At 44.3% G+C, this 18,474-nt stretch overlaps 1 pseudogene; it reads right to left on the reverse strand.

The window, feature by feature from the left end:
• Window positions 1-317: 317 nt before the first annotated feature.
• On the reverse strand, window positions 318-16,550 carry LOC127918911 (signal transducing adapter molecule 1-like; annotated as a pseudogene).
• Between the last annotated feature and the right edge of the window lie 1,924 nt (window positions 16,551-18,474).

Consider the following 18,474-nt stretch of genomic DNA (forward strand, 5'->3'; position numbering starts at 1 on the left):
CAATGGTGGAACAAACTCCCCACGCTGTGACAGCGGAGTTGATCACTACTCTTCCGGAGACACTCTGAAACCCCACTCTTCAAGGGAATACTAGAGGGGTGGGGTGGCAGGTATGCGCCTAATAAGATGATGTGTGGTTGTTCATTGGCTGTCATAAGGTGTATGCATCTTTCAATTTGTAAGTCGCTCTGATAAGAGCGTCTGCTAAATGACTTAAATGTAAATGTAAATGTTTAAAAACATTTATAAAATGTGTTTAATTGAACCTATATTTTAACTAGGCAAGTCAGTTAAGAACAAATTCTTCTTTACAAATGACGGCCTACCCCGGCCAAACCCGGAAGATGCTGGGCCAATTGTGCACCGCCCTATGGGACTCTCAATCACGGCCGGATTTGATACTGCCTGGATTCAAACCAGTTACTGAGTGACTCCTTTTGCACTGAGATGCAGTGCCTTAGACCACTGCACCACTCGGGAACCAGCAATACATTTTTATCTTTCTACCGTGGGCCGCATTTTGAGAAAGAACGAGAGAGGGCAAGAAAGAGAGAGAGATGAGTGACCTACCTGTTGTGCTGTGTTGGCAGATTGATGCATGTAGTACTGCTGGGTCTGTAGCTTTGTGTACATGGCATAGTCCTCATTCATAAGCTTAGCATAAAGAGACAGCGCCTCCATCAACTTCACATTCAGCTCTGACAGCTCTGAATGCTTCCTGAAACACAGGAGTCAGTCAGTCAGTCAGTCAGCCAACCAACCAACCAACCAGTCAGTCAAGCCAAGCAACCAGTCAGTCAGCCAAGCAATCAGTCAGTAAGGTGTAAGCTGAATACCGTACCTGTCAGTGCTCTCAAGCTTCTGATCAATGAGGGGACACATCTGGTTGCAGGCACCTTAGCAGAACAAGAAACAATGTTATGTAATGTTTTGTAACTGTATAGTGTATTCTAAATGCAACCAGTGTTTTAATTAAGAAACGGGTTAAATAAATAATTAATGACAGTAGTTAGTCAGTCTTACCCACTAGATGCAAGAGTTAGTTAGTCAGTCTTAGCCTCTAGCTGTAGGAGTTAGTCGGTCAGTCTTAGCCTCTAGCTGTAGGAGTTAGTCGGTCAGTCTTAGCCCCTAGCTGTAGGAGTTAGCCAGTCAGTCTTAGCCCCTAGCTGTAGGAGTTAGTCAGTCAGTCTTAGCCTCTAGCTGTAGGAGTTAGTCAGTCAGTCCTAGCCCCTAGCTGTAGGAGTTAGTCGGTCAGTCTTAGCCTCTAGCTGTAGGAGTTAGTCGGTCAGTCTTAGCCCCTAGCTGTAGGAGTTAGTCGGTCAGTCTTAGCCCCAAGCTGTAGGAGTTAGCCAGTCAGTCTTAGCCCCTAGCTGTAGGAGTTAGTCAGTCAGTCTTAGCCTCTAGCTGTAGGAGTTAGTCGGTCAGTCTTAGCCCCTAGCTGTAGGAGTTAGCCAGTCAGTCTTAGCCCCTAGCTGTAGGAGTTAGCCAGTCAGTCTTAGCCCCTAGCTGTAGGAGTTAGTCGGTCAGTCTTAGCCCCTAGCTGTAGGAGTTAGCCAGTCAGTCTTAGCCCCTAGCTGTAGGAGTTAGCCAGTCAGTCTTAGCCCCTAGCTGTAGGAGTTAGTCGGTCAGTAGTAGCCCCTAGCTGTAGGAGTTAGTCGGTCAGTAGTAGCCCCTAGCTGTAGGAGTTAGTCAGTCAGTCTTAGCCTCTAGCTGTAGGAGTTAGTTGGTCAGTCTTAGCCCCTAGCTGTAGGAGTTAGTCATTCTTACCGTTTAGCTGTAAGAGTTAGTCAGTCTTAGCCTGTGTTCGTAATGGCTGCTCAGTGAAACGACCTGTCCTGATTTGTCATAGACGATTGCTAAAAAAACGAATGAGCAAGCCTTCCTTCATGACCTGGTCTCTGTAAAATGGTACAGAATCAGCTTGACGTTTGGACCTTCTTTTTTAATATTTTCAATGGTATTGTTAACAAACACGCCCCCATAAAGAAAATTTGAATTAAAAACAGGTTCAGCCCCTGGTTCGACCGTGATCTTGCAGAGTTACTCCACCTCAAGAATTGCATTGGCGAAAGGCTCAGCAAACGCATACTCAGAATGACTGGTTCTCGTCCAGGCTAATGAGGAATAAGTGCACTCAGGCTATCCGGAAGGCGAAATTGAGATACTTTAAGAAGCAGTTCTCTCTCTGTGGGTCTAACCTCAAGAAGTTCTGGGAAACGGTTAAAGACCTGAAGAATAAACTCTCCTCCTCACAGCTGCCCATGTCCCTTAATGTTGATGTGGTTGTTACTGACAAGAAGCACATGGCTGAGCTCTTTAATAACCACTTCATTAAGTCAGGATTCCTATTTGACTCAGCCATGCCGCCTTGACATTCCAACATTTCCTCATCTCCCACCCCATCTAATGCGACTAACCCCGCTCATCCTCCACATACAACACCAGCTCTGCCAGTCACATTATGTTAAAGGTCCCCAAAGCACACATCCATGGGTCACTCCTTTTCAGTTTGCTGCAGCTAGCGACTGGAATGAGCTGCAAACAACATTCAAACTGGACAGTTTTATCTCAATCTCTTCATTCAAAGACTCAGTCATGGACACTCTTACTGACAGTTGTGTCTGCTTTGCGTGATGTATTGTTGTCTCTACCTTCTTGCCCTTTGTGATGTTGTCTGTGCCCAATAATGTTTGTACCATGTTTTGTGTTGCTACCATGTTGTTGTAATGTGTTGCTACCATGCTGTGTTGTCATGTGTTGCTGCCTTACTATGTTATTGTCTTAGGTCTCTCTTTATGTAGTGTTATCTCTTGTCGTGATGTGTGTTTTGTCCCCTCTTTATTATTCATAATTAATAATTAACTATTTATAATCCCAATTTTCAAACAGCTTTCTTGTCGGGGCAAAGTATTACTGCAGAGTCAATTAAACATTCTTTAATGAATTCTAACTCAGCGAATGGCTTTCTATGTTTAGCAATTTTGTGGGACAGTACATATCTAGCTATCGCAATTCTGTTTGCTGAATGCAGTTTTGTGAAAACTCCTTGTTGCTTTTGCAACTGAGACAGTTAAATGCTTAGCTAGACACCAGAGGAGATCAGGTATTTTTGTAAGGAAGAAAGTAATATGAGCCAAAAATGTTGGTGAATTTGAAATTCGTAATGTTTGAATCGGTTTTGGGGTCCACAAACCATCTTAAACATTGAAATCAGTGACTGATGCGCATCGGTGAATTGTTACATACCTATTAGTTAGTCAGTCTTAACCTCTAGCTGTAAGAGACAGAGATAGATAGATGGATAGACTTAGCATTTAGCTTTAAGAGTTAGTCTTACCCTCAAGCTGTTTTGGTTAGTAGGTCTTATCCCCTCTAACTGTAAATGTTAGTTAGTAATAGTTGTCAATCTTACCCTCTAGCTGTAAGAGTTAGTAATAGTTGTTTATTAAATCAGTATTACCCTCTAGATGAAAGAGTTAGTTAGTAATAGTTGTCAATCTTACCCTCTAGCTGTAAGAGTTAGTAATAGTTGTTTATTAAATCAGTATTACCCTCTAGATGTAAGAGACAGAGAGATAGATAGATGGATAGACTTAGCATTTAGCTTTAAGAGTTAGTCTTACCCTCAAGCTGTTTTTGTTAGTAGGTCTTATCCCCTCTAACTGTAAATGTTAGTTAGTAATAGTTGTCAAGCTTACCCTCTAGCTGTAAGAGTTAGTAATAGTTGTTTATTAAATCAGTATTACCCTCTAGCTGAAAGAGTTAGTTAGTAATAGTTGTTTATTAAATCAGTATTACCCTCTAGCTGAAAGAGTTAGTTAGTAATAGTTGTTTATTAAGTGAGTATTACCCTCTAGCTGTTTGATTAGATAGACGGTAAGAATGACTAAGTAACTCTCACAGCTAGAGGGCAAAATTGACTAACTAACTAGCTGTTAGTAAAAGTTGTTCAGTAAGTCAATCTTACCCTCTAGCTGAAAGAGTTAGTAATAGTTGTTTATTAAATCAGTATTGTAAGAATTTGTTATTTAGTAATAGTTGTTCAGTAAGTCAGTCTAGCTGTAAGAATTAGTAAGTTGGTCTCACCCTCTAGCTGCAGCAGCTCACAGGCATCAGACTGGTTGTCTGTTGGATCTGCACTCTGGATCATGTGCAGCAGCTGGTCCATTTTCTCCTGGTGAGGAAAAAAATAACCAAATAGAACTTCAGTAGAGATTTTATTTTTTATAAAAGGAAGTAAAACATTACACCTACAATAGTATACACTGAGTATACCGAACATTTGGAACACCTTCCTAATAAGAGTTGTGCCCTTTTGCGGTCAGAATAGCCTCCATTCGTCGGGCCATGGACTCTACAAGGTGTGGAAAGCGTTCCACAGGGATGCTGGCTCATGATGACTCCAATGCTTCCTACAGTTGAGTCAAGTTGGCTGAATGTCCTTTGGGTGGTGGACCATTCTTGAGACAAAAGGAAAACGGTTGAGCATGGAAAAAAAACAGCCGTGTTGCAATTCTTGATAAAACAATGCTTCTGGCACCTACTACCATACCCCGTTCCAAGGCACTTAAATATTTTGTCTTGCCCATTAACCTTCTGAATGGCACATATACACAATCCATGTCTCAAGACTTAAAAACATTCTTTAAATTTGTCGCACCCACTTCATTGAAGTGGATTGAACTAGTGACATCAATTAGGGCTCATAGCTTTTAGTTGAAAGCATTCAGTTGTACAATCCTTTCACCTGGATAGTCTATGGAAAGAGCAGGTGTTCTTAATGTTTTGTATAGTAAGTATATACACACACACTACATGACAAAAAGTATGTGGATACCTTCTCGTTGAACATCTCATTCCAAAATCATGGGCATTAATATGGAGTTGGTCCCCCCTTTGCTGCTATAACAGCCTCCACTCTTCTGGCTTTCCACTAGATGTTGGTACATTGCTGCAGGGACTTACTTCCATTCAGCCAGGAAAGCATTAGTGAGGTCGGCACTGATGTTGGCCATTTAGGTTCGCAGTCGGCGTTCCAATTCACCAAAAAGGTGTTCAATGGGATTGAGGTCATGGCTCTGTGCAGGTCAGTCAAGTTCCACACCGATCTCGACAAACCATTTCTGTATGGACCTTGATTCCTGCATGGGGCATTGTCATGATGAACTGGGAAAGGGCCTTCCCCAAACTGTTGCAACAATGTGAGAAGCACAGAATTGTTTAGAATGTCATTGTATTGTGTAGTGTTAAGATTAGCTCCAGTGAAGGGCAAGGGGCCCGAACCATTGTTCCTCCTCCACCAAAGTTTACAGTTAGCACTATGCATTGGGGCAGGTCGAGTTCTTAACACCACTCCAGCAGACGCTTAGCATTGCGCATAGTGATCTTACGCTTGTGTGCGGCTGCATGGTCATGGAAAACCATTTCATGAAGCTCCCAGCTTGTGTGGCCCACCACTTTGCGGCTGAGCCGTTGTTGCTCCTAGACGTTTCCACTTTGAACTTACTGCTGACCGGGGCAGTTCTAGCAGGGCAGAAATTTTACGAAGTGACTTGTTGAAAAGTTGGCATCCTATGACGTGGCCACGTTGACAGTCACTGAGTTCTCCAGTAAGGTCATTCTACGGCCAATGTTTGACTATGGACACTGCATGGCTGTGTGCTCAGTTGTATACACCTGTTGCAGGTGTGGCCAAATTAGCCAAATCTAATTTGAAGGGGTGTCCATATACTTTTGCATATAAAGTGCATTCGGAAAGTATTCACACCCCTGGACTTTCCACATTTTGTTACGTTACAGCCTTATTCTATAAAAATGAATTAAAAAATCCTCAATCTACACAATACCCCATAATGACAAAGATAATCATTAGCAAATGCTATTACAAATAAAAAAATAGATACCATATTAGTGGTAAGCTTCAACGCCATACAACACTCCAACCGTGGCCTCCAAACTGCTTTAAATGTAGTAAAACTAAGTGCACGCTCTTCATGCTGCCTGCACCCTCCCCGCCCGTCTACCATCACTACTCTGATGGTTCTGACTAGAATATGTGGACAACTACAAATACTTAAGTGTCTGGCTATGTGTAAACCTCCTTCCAGACTCACATTAAGCCTCTCCAATGCAAAATGAAATGTAGAATCGGCTTCCACCTCACAACAAAGCCTCCTTAACTCATGTTGCCAACATACCTTCGTAAACTGACTCTCCTACCCATCCTGGACTACAGCGATGTCATTTACAAAATAGCCTCCAACTTCTACTCAGCAAACTGGATGCAGTCTACCGCCAATGCCATCCGTTTATCACCAAAGCCCCATATACATCCCACCACTGGGACCTGTATGCTCGTTGGCTGGCTCCTTCATATATCCGCCGCTAAACCCACTGGGGCTCCAGGTCATCTATAAGTCTTTGCTAGTAAAGCCCCGCCTAACACTCACGCGCTACGGCAGGTATATTCCACTGGTCATCCCCAAAGCCAACACTTACTTTGATGCCTTTCCTTCCAGTTCTCTACTGCCAATGACTGGAACGAATTGCAAAAAAAAAATCACTGAAGCTGAGACTCATATCTCCCTCACTAACTTTAAGCATCAGCTGTCAGAGCAGCTTACCGATCACTGTACCTGTACACAGCCAATCTGTAAACAGCACACCCGACTACCTCACCCCCATATTATTACTTACCCTCTTGCTCTTTGCACCCCAGTATCTCTACTTGCACATCATCTGCACATATATCACTCCAGTATTAATGCTAAATTAAAATTATTCTCACCTCCATGGCCTATTTATTGCCTACCTCCTTACTCCTCTACAATTGCACACACTGTACAAAGATCTTCCTATTTTTATTTTGTGTTATTGACTGCACGTTTGTTTGTGTCGCAACGTTTATGCTTCCTCTTGGCCAGGTTGCAGTTGTAAATGAGAACTTGTTCTCAACTGGCCTACCTCTATTAAATAAAGGTGAAATATATATATTTTTAAAGTATTCAGACCCTTGGTTAGGGAGGCTATAAATTCAGCTCTGGTCTCCATTGTTCATCCTGGAGGTGTTTCTACAATTTGATTAGAGTCTGCCTGTGTTCAATTCAATTGATTGACATTATTTGAAAGGCATACACCTGTCTATATAAGTTGACAGTGCAGGTCAATGCAATAACCAAGCCATGAGGTCAAGGAATCTGTCCGTAGAGCTCCGAGACAGGATTGTGTCAACGCACAGATGTGGGGAAGAGTACCCAAAAATATATGCAGCATTGAAGATCCAAGAACACAGTGACCTCCATCATTCAAACCAAGACTTAACTCTTTGGCCTGAATGCTAAGAGTCACATCTTGAGGAAACCTGGCACCAACCCCTACGGTGAAGCATGGTGGTGGCAGCATCATGCTGTGGGGATGTTTTACAGCAGCAGGAACTGGGAGACTAGTCAGATTGAGGGAAAGATGAACTGGGAGAAAAGTACAAAGAGATCCTTGATGAAACCTGTTCCAAAACCGCCTCAGAACATTACACTGGGGCAAAGGTTTATCTTTCAGCAGGATAACGAATTCTAAGCACAGCCAAGACAACGAGGTGCGGCTTCGGGACAAGTCTCAATTTCCTTGAGCCGGCCCAGCCAGAGCCTGGACTTGAACCCAATCGAACATCTCTGGAGAAATCTGAAACAGCAGTGCAGCAAAGACGCCCAACAAACCTGACAGAGCTTGAGAGGATCTGCAGAGAAGAATGGGGAGAAACTCCCAAATACACATGTGCAAAGCCTGTAGAGTCATACCCAAGAAGACTCGAGGCTGTAATTGCTGCCAAAGGTGCTTCAACAAAGGAAAGAGTAAACAGTACGTTTTTTTTATTTTATAAATCTGCAAAAATTATTTAAAAACTTTGCTTTGTCATTATGGGGTAGATTGATGAGGGAAAACCCCACTTAATCAATTTTAGAATAGGACTGTAATGAACAAAACGTGGAAAAAGTCAAGGGGTCTGAACACTTTCCAAACACGCAGTCAAGTCTTAGAACACCTCATTTTAAGAGCTTTCGTTATTTCTATTATTTTCTACATTGTAGAATAATAGTGAAGACATCCAAACAATGAAATAACTACATGATTCCATGTGTTACCAAAAAGCATTAAACAAATCTAAATATATTTTAAATTCGAGATTCTTCAAAGTAGCCACCCTTTGCCTCGATGACAGCTTTGCACACTCTTGGCATTCTCTCAACCAGCTTTATGAGGTAGTTACCTGAATGCATTTCCATTAACAGGTGTGCCTTGTTAAAAGTTCATTTGTGGAATTTTTTTCCTTCTTAATGCGCTTGAGCTAATCAGTTGTGTTGTGGCAAGGAGGGGTGGTATACATAAGACAGCCCCTATTTGGCAAAAATACCAAGTCCATAATATGGCAAGAACAGCTCAAATAAGCAAAGAGAAAATGACAGTGCATCATTACTTTAAGACACGAAGGTCAGTCAATACGGAACATTTGAAAAACTTTGAAAAAGTTCCTTCAAGTGCAGTCGCAAACCATCAAGCGCTATGATGAAACTGGCTCTCATGAGGACCGCCACAGGACAGGAAGACCTAGAGTTACCTCTGCTGCAGAGGACAAGTTCATTAGAGTTAACTGTCTCTCATGAGGACCGCCACAGGACAGAAGAAGACTCCAGAGTTAGAGAGTTAACTGTCTCTCATGAGGACCGACACAGGACAGGAAGATAAGTTCATTAGTTACCAGCCTCAGAAATTGCAGCCAGATAAATGCTTCACAGAATTCAAATAACAGACATCAACTATAATGTGTGATTCAGGCCTTCATGGTCACATTGCTGCAAAGAAACCACTACAAAAGGACACCAATAATAAGAATAGGCTTGTTAGGGTCAAGAAACACGAGCAATGGACATTAGACCAGTGGAAATCTGTCCTTTGGTCTGGAGTGAAAATTTGAGATTTTTGGTTCCAACCACCCTGTCTTTGTAAGACGCAGAACGGAAGATCTCTGCATGTGTATTTCCCACCATGGAGGAGAAGGTGTGATGGTGTTTTGCTGGTGACACGGTCTGTAATTTATTTAGAATTCAGGGCACACTTAACCAGCATGACGACCACAGCATTCTGCAGCGATACGCCATCCCATCTGGTTTGCACTTATTGGAACTCTCATTTGTTTTTCCAACAGGACAATGGCCCAACACATCTCCAGGCTGTATAAGGACTATTTGACCAAGATGGAAAGTGATGGAGTGCTGCATCAGATGACCTGTCTTCAAGGCAAAGGGTGGCTATTTGAAAATATTTCGATTTGTTTGATTACTACATGATTCTATATGTGTTATTTCATAGTTTTGATGTCTTCATTATTATTGTACAATGTAGAAAAATAATATTAAGAAATACTCTTGAATGAGTAGGTGTGTCCAAACTTTTGACTTGTATTGTACATAAAGCTGTAGAATAAAGCTGTCGTACCTCGTCTATGTAGACCGGTTCAGGCTCAGGCTCTATGCTCTCCACCTGGACCTCCTCACTGAACTGCACCGTCTTCTTTTCTGTCTTCACTGTGGACACAGGACAGTCAGGGGGACAGACAGTCAGGGGACAGACAGTCGGGGGGACAGACAGTCGGGGGGACAGTCAGGGGGGCAGTCAGGGGGGACAGTCAGGGGGGGACAGTCAGGGGGGCAGTCAGGGGGACAGTCAGGGGGACAGTCAGGGGGACAGTCAGGGGGACAGTAGGGGGACAGTCAGGGGGACAGTCGGGGGGACATGGAGGCAGTCATGGTTTTATTTTTATTTAACCCCTATTTTCTCAGGTAAATTGTCCGAGAACACATTCTCATTTACAGCAACAATCTGGGGAACAGTTATAGAGGAGACATGGACAGCCAGGGGGACATGGAGATAGCCAGGGGGCTGTGTGTGTGTGTGTGTGTGTGTGTGTGTGTGTGTGTCAGGTTTTCCGTTAAGAGGTAATAGGCGGCTTTGGCAGTTAAAAACAAAACAAAACAGCTACTGCCAATTATCCAGGAGATTAAAAAATAGGTTAATTTCCATAATTTAGTGGAATTGAATTAATGCATGTGTGTATTCGTTACATTAATCTAATTCATCACACAGGCACAGCATTCAGATAGAGCCTTTGAGTGGAAAATATGTCAGACAGCATCTCAAACTGCTAATTCGTTGGGTGTTTCGAGCCAAATCATTGCGCAACAATTCTAAATACAATCCCGTGTCGAGGTACTATTTGTATTTCTCAAGTGGTGATTGAAGTGTGCTTCCCATTCACCATTCAAATGTATAGGCAACGGAAGGCAGCCTTCAACGCATCACACACCACTTTGCAATGAGCTGGAGGTCGCATGCATTTTGAAAACACAATTGTTTGAAACCTGAACGTTTTTAACCACATATGAGGCATGTCTTACCTTGCTTCAAAGTAGCCTAGCCAAAATCAGACCATATCCTTGGAGGTATTTACTTTTTTATTTTTTAAATACTCCCATTTGCCATTGAAACCAGTAGTCCATTATTTTATAAAGACTTCCACATGCCTTTGAAACCAGTAGTCTTATTTATAGACTTCATATGCCATTGAAAACAGCATTTTTATAACATTCTATAGGTTTTCAAATCAACATTATTTTTGTCCAGCAGCCAAAGGTATAATCCTAGTCATATTAGCATGTCATGCTAGTTGATGATAATCATAGTCATATTAGCATCTCATGCTAGTTGTTGATAATCAGTCATATTAGCATCCCATGCTAGTTGATGATAATCAGTCATATTAGCATCCCATGCTAGTTGATGATAATCCTAGTCATATTAGCATCCCATGCTAGTTGATGATAAGCCTAGTCATATTAACAACCCATGCTAGTTGATGATAATCCTAGTCATATTAGCATCCCATGCTAGTTGATGATAAGCCTAGTCATATTAGCATCCCATGCTAGTTGATGATAATCCTAGTCATATTAGCATCCCATGCTAGTTGATGATAATCATAGTCATATTATCATCCCATGCTAGTTGATGATAATCCTAGTCATATTATCATCCCATGCTAGTTGATGCATCTTTAAATCTCCCCTCTTTCTACATTTCTAACAGATATTTTTATCTATGTCACATGAAACCGCTTGCGCACTTTTGACAACTGTGTTTTCCCACCAATTGCATTATGGAACGAACATTAGCGCATAGCCTAATGCCTTGTGCACATTGCTGCAGTTATAATGTGAATAAATAATAGTTATCAACATTAAGCAAAATGTTATTATCTGTTGCAAAAGACTCCTTGCTTTAAAACATTAGTTTATTTTTATGTAGCCTAAGCCTACTGTAGCCTAAGCCTACTGGTTGTATGCATTTGGGATCTACCGTCCCACAACAGTCCCAGAGTCTGTTTGCAATAGGATATTACTTTCTCAACAAACTTTTCTACTATGGGGATAGTTACATGAACATCTGCTGTTCGTTACTTGTCTTGTTGGCTTGTGATTTTGCTGTTCGTTACTGGTCTTGTTGGCTGACAAAAAGTACATGTGGAATGTTACTAACATCTTCAAAGTGCGCATCAGAATTCGGTAAGGAAACCACGCTCGTTGCATTCTTGATTTGGATGTTTTATTTAGATTAATGACCATAATGTGATTTCTGTCATTCTGAGCACCGTGAGTGGATGCCCTAATCTGGTTACGCACCCAATAAATATGGGTCCAGTACATTTGTCAAATGTCCGGTAAATTAAAATGCTGGTAGTCAAATGACCGCCGCCACATTTTCCTAACAGAAACCCTGGTGCATGTGAACTCACTCATCTCAGGCTCTGCAGTCAGATCAGCCGTTACAAAGTTTGAGGGGAAAAGTCCAACTCCCTGATACGTTTCTCCTTTCCACCAGTTGGGGTCACTGAAACCCCAAAATACAGCCTGTTAGTGAACAGTAAGGACTGGTTTCCCAGACACAGCCCAGAAGAACCACTACTCCTGGGCTAAACAGGGCCCACTACTCCTGGGCTAAACAGGGCCCACTACTCCTGGGCTAAACAGGGCCCACTACTCCTGGGCTAAACAGGGCCCACTACTCCTGGGCGATACAGCACACGGTGGTATGGCAGGGATATGGTTTAGGGGTTAGGGTTTGTATGGTAGGGTTAGTGGTATGGCAGGGATAGGGTTTATGGTTGGTATGGCAGGGATAGGGTTTAGGGTTGGTATGGCAGGGATAGGGTATGTATGGCAGGGTTAATGGTATGGCAGGGATACGGTTTAGAGTTGGTATGGTCGGGATAGTGTTTAGGGGTTTGTATGGCAGGGTTAATGGTATGGCAGGGTTAGTGGAATTTTAGGGGTAGGGTTGGTAGGGATATGGTTTAGGGTTGGTATGGCAGGGTTAGTGGTATGGCAGGGATAGGGTTGGTATGGAAGCAATAGTGGTATGATAGGGATAGGGTTTAGGGTTTGTATGGCAGGGTTAGTGGTATGGCAGGGTTAGTGGAATGGTAGGGGTAGGGTTGGTAGGGATATGGTTTAGGGTTGGTATAGTAGGGATAGGGTTTAGGGCTAAGGGTTAGTATGGCAGGGATAATGGTATGTTAGGGATAGGGTTTAGAGTTGGTATGGCAGGGATAGGGTTTAGGGTTGGTGTGGTAGGGATAGGGTTTAGGGATGGTATGGTAGGGATAGGGTTTAGGGTTGCTATGGTAGGGATAGGGTTTATTGGAATGGTAGGGATTGGGTTGGTATGGCATGGATATAGTTTAGGGTTGGTATGGTAGGGATAGGGTTTAGGGGTTAGGTTTGGTATGGCATGGATACGGTTTAGGGTTGGTATGACAGGGATATGGTTTAGGGTTGGTATGATAGGGATAGGGTTTAGGGTTGGTGTGGCAGGGATACGGTTTAGGGTTGGTATGGCATGGATAGGGTTTAGGGTTGGTATGGTAGGGTTAGTGGTATGGCAGGGATAGGGTTTATGGTTGGTGTGGTAGGGATAAGGTTTAGAGTTGGTATGTAGGGATAGGGTTTAGGGATGGTATGGTAGGGATAGGGTTTAAGGGTTGGTATGGTAGGGATAGGGTTTAGGGTTGCTATGGCAGGGATAGGGTTTAGGGGTTAGGTTTGGTATGGCAGGGATAGGGTTTAAGGGTTGGTATGGCATGGATACGGTTTAGGATTGGTATGGCATGGATACGGTTTAGGGTTGATATGGTAGGGATAGGGTTTAGGTTTGGTGTGGCAGGGATATGGTTTAGAGTTGGTATGTAGGGATAGGGTATGTATGGCATGGATAGTGGTATGGCAGGGATAGGGTTTATGGTTGGTGTGGCAGGGATAGGGTTTATGGTTGGTATGGCAGGGATAGGGTTTAGTGGTATGGTAGGGATAGGGTTGATATGGCAGGGATAGGGTTTATGGTTGGTATGGCAGGGATAGGGTTTAGTGGTATGGTAGGGATAGGGTTTAGGGTTGATATGGTAGGGATAGGGTTTAGGGTTGATATGGTAGGGATAGGGTTTAGGGTTGATAGGGTTTAGGGTTGATAGGGTTTAGGGTTTGTATGGTAGGGATAGGGTTTGTATGGTAGGGATAGGATTGGTATGGTAGGGATAGGGTTGGTTTTGTAGGGATAGGGTTGGTATGGTAGGGATAGGGTTGGTATGGTAGGGATAGGGTTGGTTTTGTAGGGATAGGGTTGGTATGGTAGGGATAGGGTTGGTATGGTAGGGTTGGAATGGATAGGGTTTAGGGTTGGTATGATAGGGATAGGGTTTAGGTTTGGTATGGCAGGGATAGGGTTTAGGGTTGGTATGGCAGGGATAGGGTTTAGGTTTGGTATGGTAGGGATAGGGTTTAGGGTTGGTATGGCACGGATATAGTTTAGAGTTGGTATGGTAGGGATAGGGTTTAGGGGTTAGGGTTGGTATGGCAGGGTTAGTGGTATGGCAGGGTTAGGGTTTATGGTTGGTGTGGTAGGGATAAGGTTTAGAGTTGGTATGATATGGATAGGGTTTAGGGTTGGTATGGTAGGGTTAGTGGTATGGCAGGGATAGGGTTTATGGTTGGTGTGGTAGGGATAAGGTTTAGAGTTGGTATGATATGGATAGGGTTTAGGGTTGGTATGGTAGGGATAGTGGTATGGCAGGGATAGGGTTTATGGCTGGTGTGGTAGGGATAAGGTTTAGAGTTGGTATGATAGGGATATGGTTTAGGGTTGGTATGGCAGGGATAGGGTTTATGGTTGGTGTGGCAGGGATAGGGTCTAGAGTTGGTATGTAGGGATAGGGTTTAGGGTTGGTATGGTAGGGATAGAGGGTTGGTATGGTAGGGATAGGGTTTAGGGTTGATATGGTAGGGATAGGGTTTAGGGTTGATATGGTAGGGATAGGGTTTAGGGTTGATATGGTAGGGATAGGGTTTAGGGTTGATATGGTAGGGATAGGGTTTAGGGTTGGTATGGATAGGGTTTGTATGGTAGGGATAGGGTTGATAGGATTGGATATGGTAGGGATGAGGGTTTAGGGTTGGTATGGGATGGATGGTCTGTATGGTAGGGATAGGGTTGATATGGATTGATATGGTATGGATGATGGGTTTAGGGTTGATATGGTAGGGATAGGGTTTAGGGTTGATATGGTAGGGATAGGGTTTAGGGTTGATATGGTAGGGATAGGGTTTAGGATTGATATGGTAGGGATAGGGTTTAGGATTGATATGGTAGGGATAGGGTTTAGGATTGATATGGTAGGGATAGGGTTTAGGGTTGGTATGGATAGGGTTTGTATGGTAGGGATAGGGTTGGTATGGTAGGGATAGGGTTGGTATGGTAGGGATAGGGTTGGTATGGTAGGGATAGGGTTGGTATGGTAGGGATAGGGTTGGTATGGTAAGGATAGGATTGGTATGGTAGGGATAGGGTTGGTTTTGTAGGGATAGGGTTGGTATGGTAGGGATAGGGTTGGTATGGTAGGGTTGGAATGGATAGGGTTTAGGGTTGGTATGGTAGGGATAGGGTAGGAATGGATAGGGTTTGGGGTTGGTATGGTAGGGATAGGGTAGGAATGGATAGGGTTTGGGGTTGGTATGGTAGGGATAGGGTTGGAATGGTAGGGTTGGAATGGATAGGGTTTGGGGTTGGTATGGTAGGGATAGGGTTGGTATGGTAGGGTTGGAATGGATAGGGTTTGGGGTTGGTATGGTAGGGATAGGGTTTAGGGTTGGAATGGCAAGGTGACCTGACCTGTCATCCAGGATAGTGATGACCTCTCCAGACTTAAAGGTGAGCTCGTTGTCCTCTGCAGCCTCAAAGTCATAGATGGCCCTGACCTTCCTGCCCTCAGGCCTCTGGGAAGAGAGGAAAGAGGCGCTGGGGTACAAACCAGACCCAGACAGCCCTGACCCAGGCTGACTTCGCTGCTCTTTAGAGATAACTCTATGGCTGGGGAGGAGAGGAGAATGGAAGACAGGAGAGGAGAAGGGGGCAGAAGACAAGAGGACAGAGTCAGAGATTGACAATTACATTTTGTACTAATATACATTTAGAGGAATGGCCAACTGTGGCAAATCACATAGTAATATGCTAATTCAATGATCATGTTGTTACAAACTTTACTCCAGAAGACAGTCTATTTACCTTTGGCCAGGTCTAGTTTATATCTAGAACCCGGTCTAGTGGGTGTCTTTACCTTTAGCCAGGTCTAGTTTATATCTAGAACCCAGTCTAGTGGGTGTCTTTACCTTTAGCCAGGTCTAGTTTATATCTAGAACCCAGTCTAGTGAGTGTCTTTACCTTTAGCCAGGTCTTCCTCCTCCTTCTTGTTGGTTAAGGTGGATGGATCCTTTGCCACTAAAGCAGGACTTGCTTTAGCTTTCTCCGCAGCCTAAACAGACCAATATCCAAGAATGAATGCAGCCTTGTAACAGCAAACACGCTTAATCTCTAATGTTTTATAATCACACAGTAGCCTACCCCCCAGTGCACCCACCTGAGAGCCCACAGCAGGAAGGTGACCCCCTCCCCAGTGCACCCACCTGAGAGCCCACAGCAGGGATGGTGACCCCCTCACAAGTGCACCCACCTGAGAGCCCACAGCAGGGAAGGTGACCCCCTCCCCAGTGCACCCACCTGAGAGCCCACAGCAGGGAAGGTGACCCCCCTCCCCAGTGCACCCACCTGAGAGCCCACAGCAGGGATGGTGACCCCCCTCCCCAGTGCACCCACCTGAGAGCCCACAGCAGGGAAGGTGACCCCCTCCCCAGTGCACCCACCTGAGAGCCCACAGCAGGAAGGTGACCCCCCTCCCCAGTGCACCCACCTGAGAGCTCACAGCAGGGAAGGTGACCCCCCCTCCCCAGTGCACCCACCTGAGAGCCCACAGCAGGGATGGTGACCCCCCCCTCCCCAGTGCACCCACCTGAGAGCCCACAGCAGGGAAGGTCACCCCCCCTCCCCAGTGCACCCACCTGAGAGCCCACAGCAGGGAAGGTGACCCCCTCCCCAGTGCACCCACCTGAGAGCTCACAGCAGGAAGGTGACCCCCCTCCCCAGTGCACCCACCTGAGAGCCCACAGCAGGGAAGGTGACCCCCCCTCCCCAGTGCACCCACCTGAGAGCCCACAGCAGGGAAGGTGACCCCTCCCTCCCCCAGTGCACCCACCTGAGAGCCCACAGCAGGAAGGTGACCCCCTGTTCCCTGAGGTTCTTGATCATGGCTGAAATCAGGCTGAGCTGAGGGTCATTCCTAAAGTCCTCTGCCCACTCTACCATCAGTGCCTTCAGCTTCTCACATACCTTAGGGTGGCCCTGGACCACACACACAAACACACGCGTTTTCCACAAGTATGTAAAGTAGCCAGCCAAATAGAAAGAGTAGCCAGCAACACGCCCAGGGACCAGGGGGTTATAATAATAATAATAATAATATATGCCATTTAGCTGGCGCTTTTATCCAAAGCGACTTACAGTCATGTGTGCATACATTCTACGTATGGGTGGTCCCGGAATCGAACCCACTACCCTGGCGTTACAAGCGCCATGCTCTACCAACTGAGCCACAGAAGGACCACAAAGTTAAAGTCTTATTTACAGCTGTTTTACTTCAAGATATGAATTGCCGCAATGTTTATTTTTCGAATTACATACACTACCATTCAAAAGTTGTGTCACTTAGAAAGTTCCTTGTTTTTTAAAGAAAAGCCATTTTTTGGTCCATTAAAATTACATCAAATTGATCAGAAATACAGTGTATACATTGTTAATGTTGTAAATGACTATTGTAGCTGGAAACGGCTGATTTTTGAGTGGAATATCTACATAGATGTACAGAGGCCCATTATCAGCAACCACCGCTCCTGTTTTTCAATGGCACATTGTGTTAGCTAATCCAAGTTGATCATTTTAAAAGCGCTAACTGATCATTAGAAAACCCATTTACAATTATGTTAGCATTGCTTAAAACTGTTGTCCTGATTAAAGAAGCAATAAAACTGGTCTTCTTTAACTAGTTAATACTTTAGTTGAGTATCTGGAGCATCAGCATTTGTGGGTTCGATTACAGGCTCAAAATGGCCAGAAACAAAGGACTTTATTCTGAAACTCATCAGTCTATTCTTGTTCTGAGAAATTAAGGCTATTCCATGCGAGAAATTGCCAAGAAACAGAATATAAATAGGAGTGGGAGGCCCCGGTGCACAACTGAGCAAGAGAACAAGTACATTAGAGTGTCTAGTTTGAGAAACAGACACCTCACAAGTCCTCAACTGGCAGCTTCCTTAAATAGTAACCACAAAACACCAGTCTCAAAGTCAACAGCAAAGAGGCAACTCCAGGACGCTGGCCTTCTAGGCAGAGTTCCTCTGTCCAGTCTCAGCGTTAACAGTAAAGAGGCAACTCCAGGACGCTGGCCTTCTAGGCAGAGTTCCTCTGTCCAGTCTCAGCGTTAACAGTAAAGAGGCAACTTCAGGACGCTGGCCTTCTAGGCAGAGTTCCTCTGTCCAGTCTCAGCGTTAACAGCAAAGAAGCAACTCCAGGACGCTGGCCTTCTAGGCAGAGTTCCTCTGTCCAGTCTCAGCGTTAACAGTAAAGAAGCAACTCAGGACGCTGGCCTTCTAGGCAGAGTTCCTCTGTCCAGTCTCAGCGTTAACAGTAAAGAGGCGACTCCAGGACGCTGGCCTTCTAGGCAGAGTTGCGAAGAAAAAGCCATATCCGACTGGCCGATAAAAATAAAATGTATTTTTCTTTCACCTTTATTTAACCAGGTAGGCTAGTTGAGAACACCTTTATTTAACCAGGTAGGCCAGTTGAGAACACCTTTATTTAACCAGGTAGGCTAGTTGAGAACACCTTTATTTAACCAGGTAGGCCAGTTGAGAACACCTTTATTTAACCAGGTAGGCCAGTTGAGAACACTTTTATTTAACCAGGTAGGCCAGTTGGAGAATACCTTTA

Source organism: Oncorhynchus keta, unplaced genomic scaffold (assembly GCF_023373465.1).
Source record: "Oncorhynchus keta strain PuntledgeMale-10-30-2019 unplaced genomic scaffold, Oket_V2 Un_contig_15256_pilon_pilon, whole genome shotgun sequence".
In the NCBI taxonomy this organism is placed as follows: domain Eukaryota; kingdom Metazoa; phylum Chordata; class Actinopteri; order Salmoniformes; family Salmonidae; genus Oncorhynchus; species Oncorhynchus keta.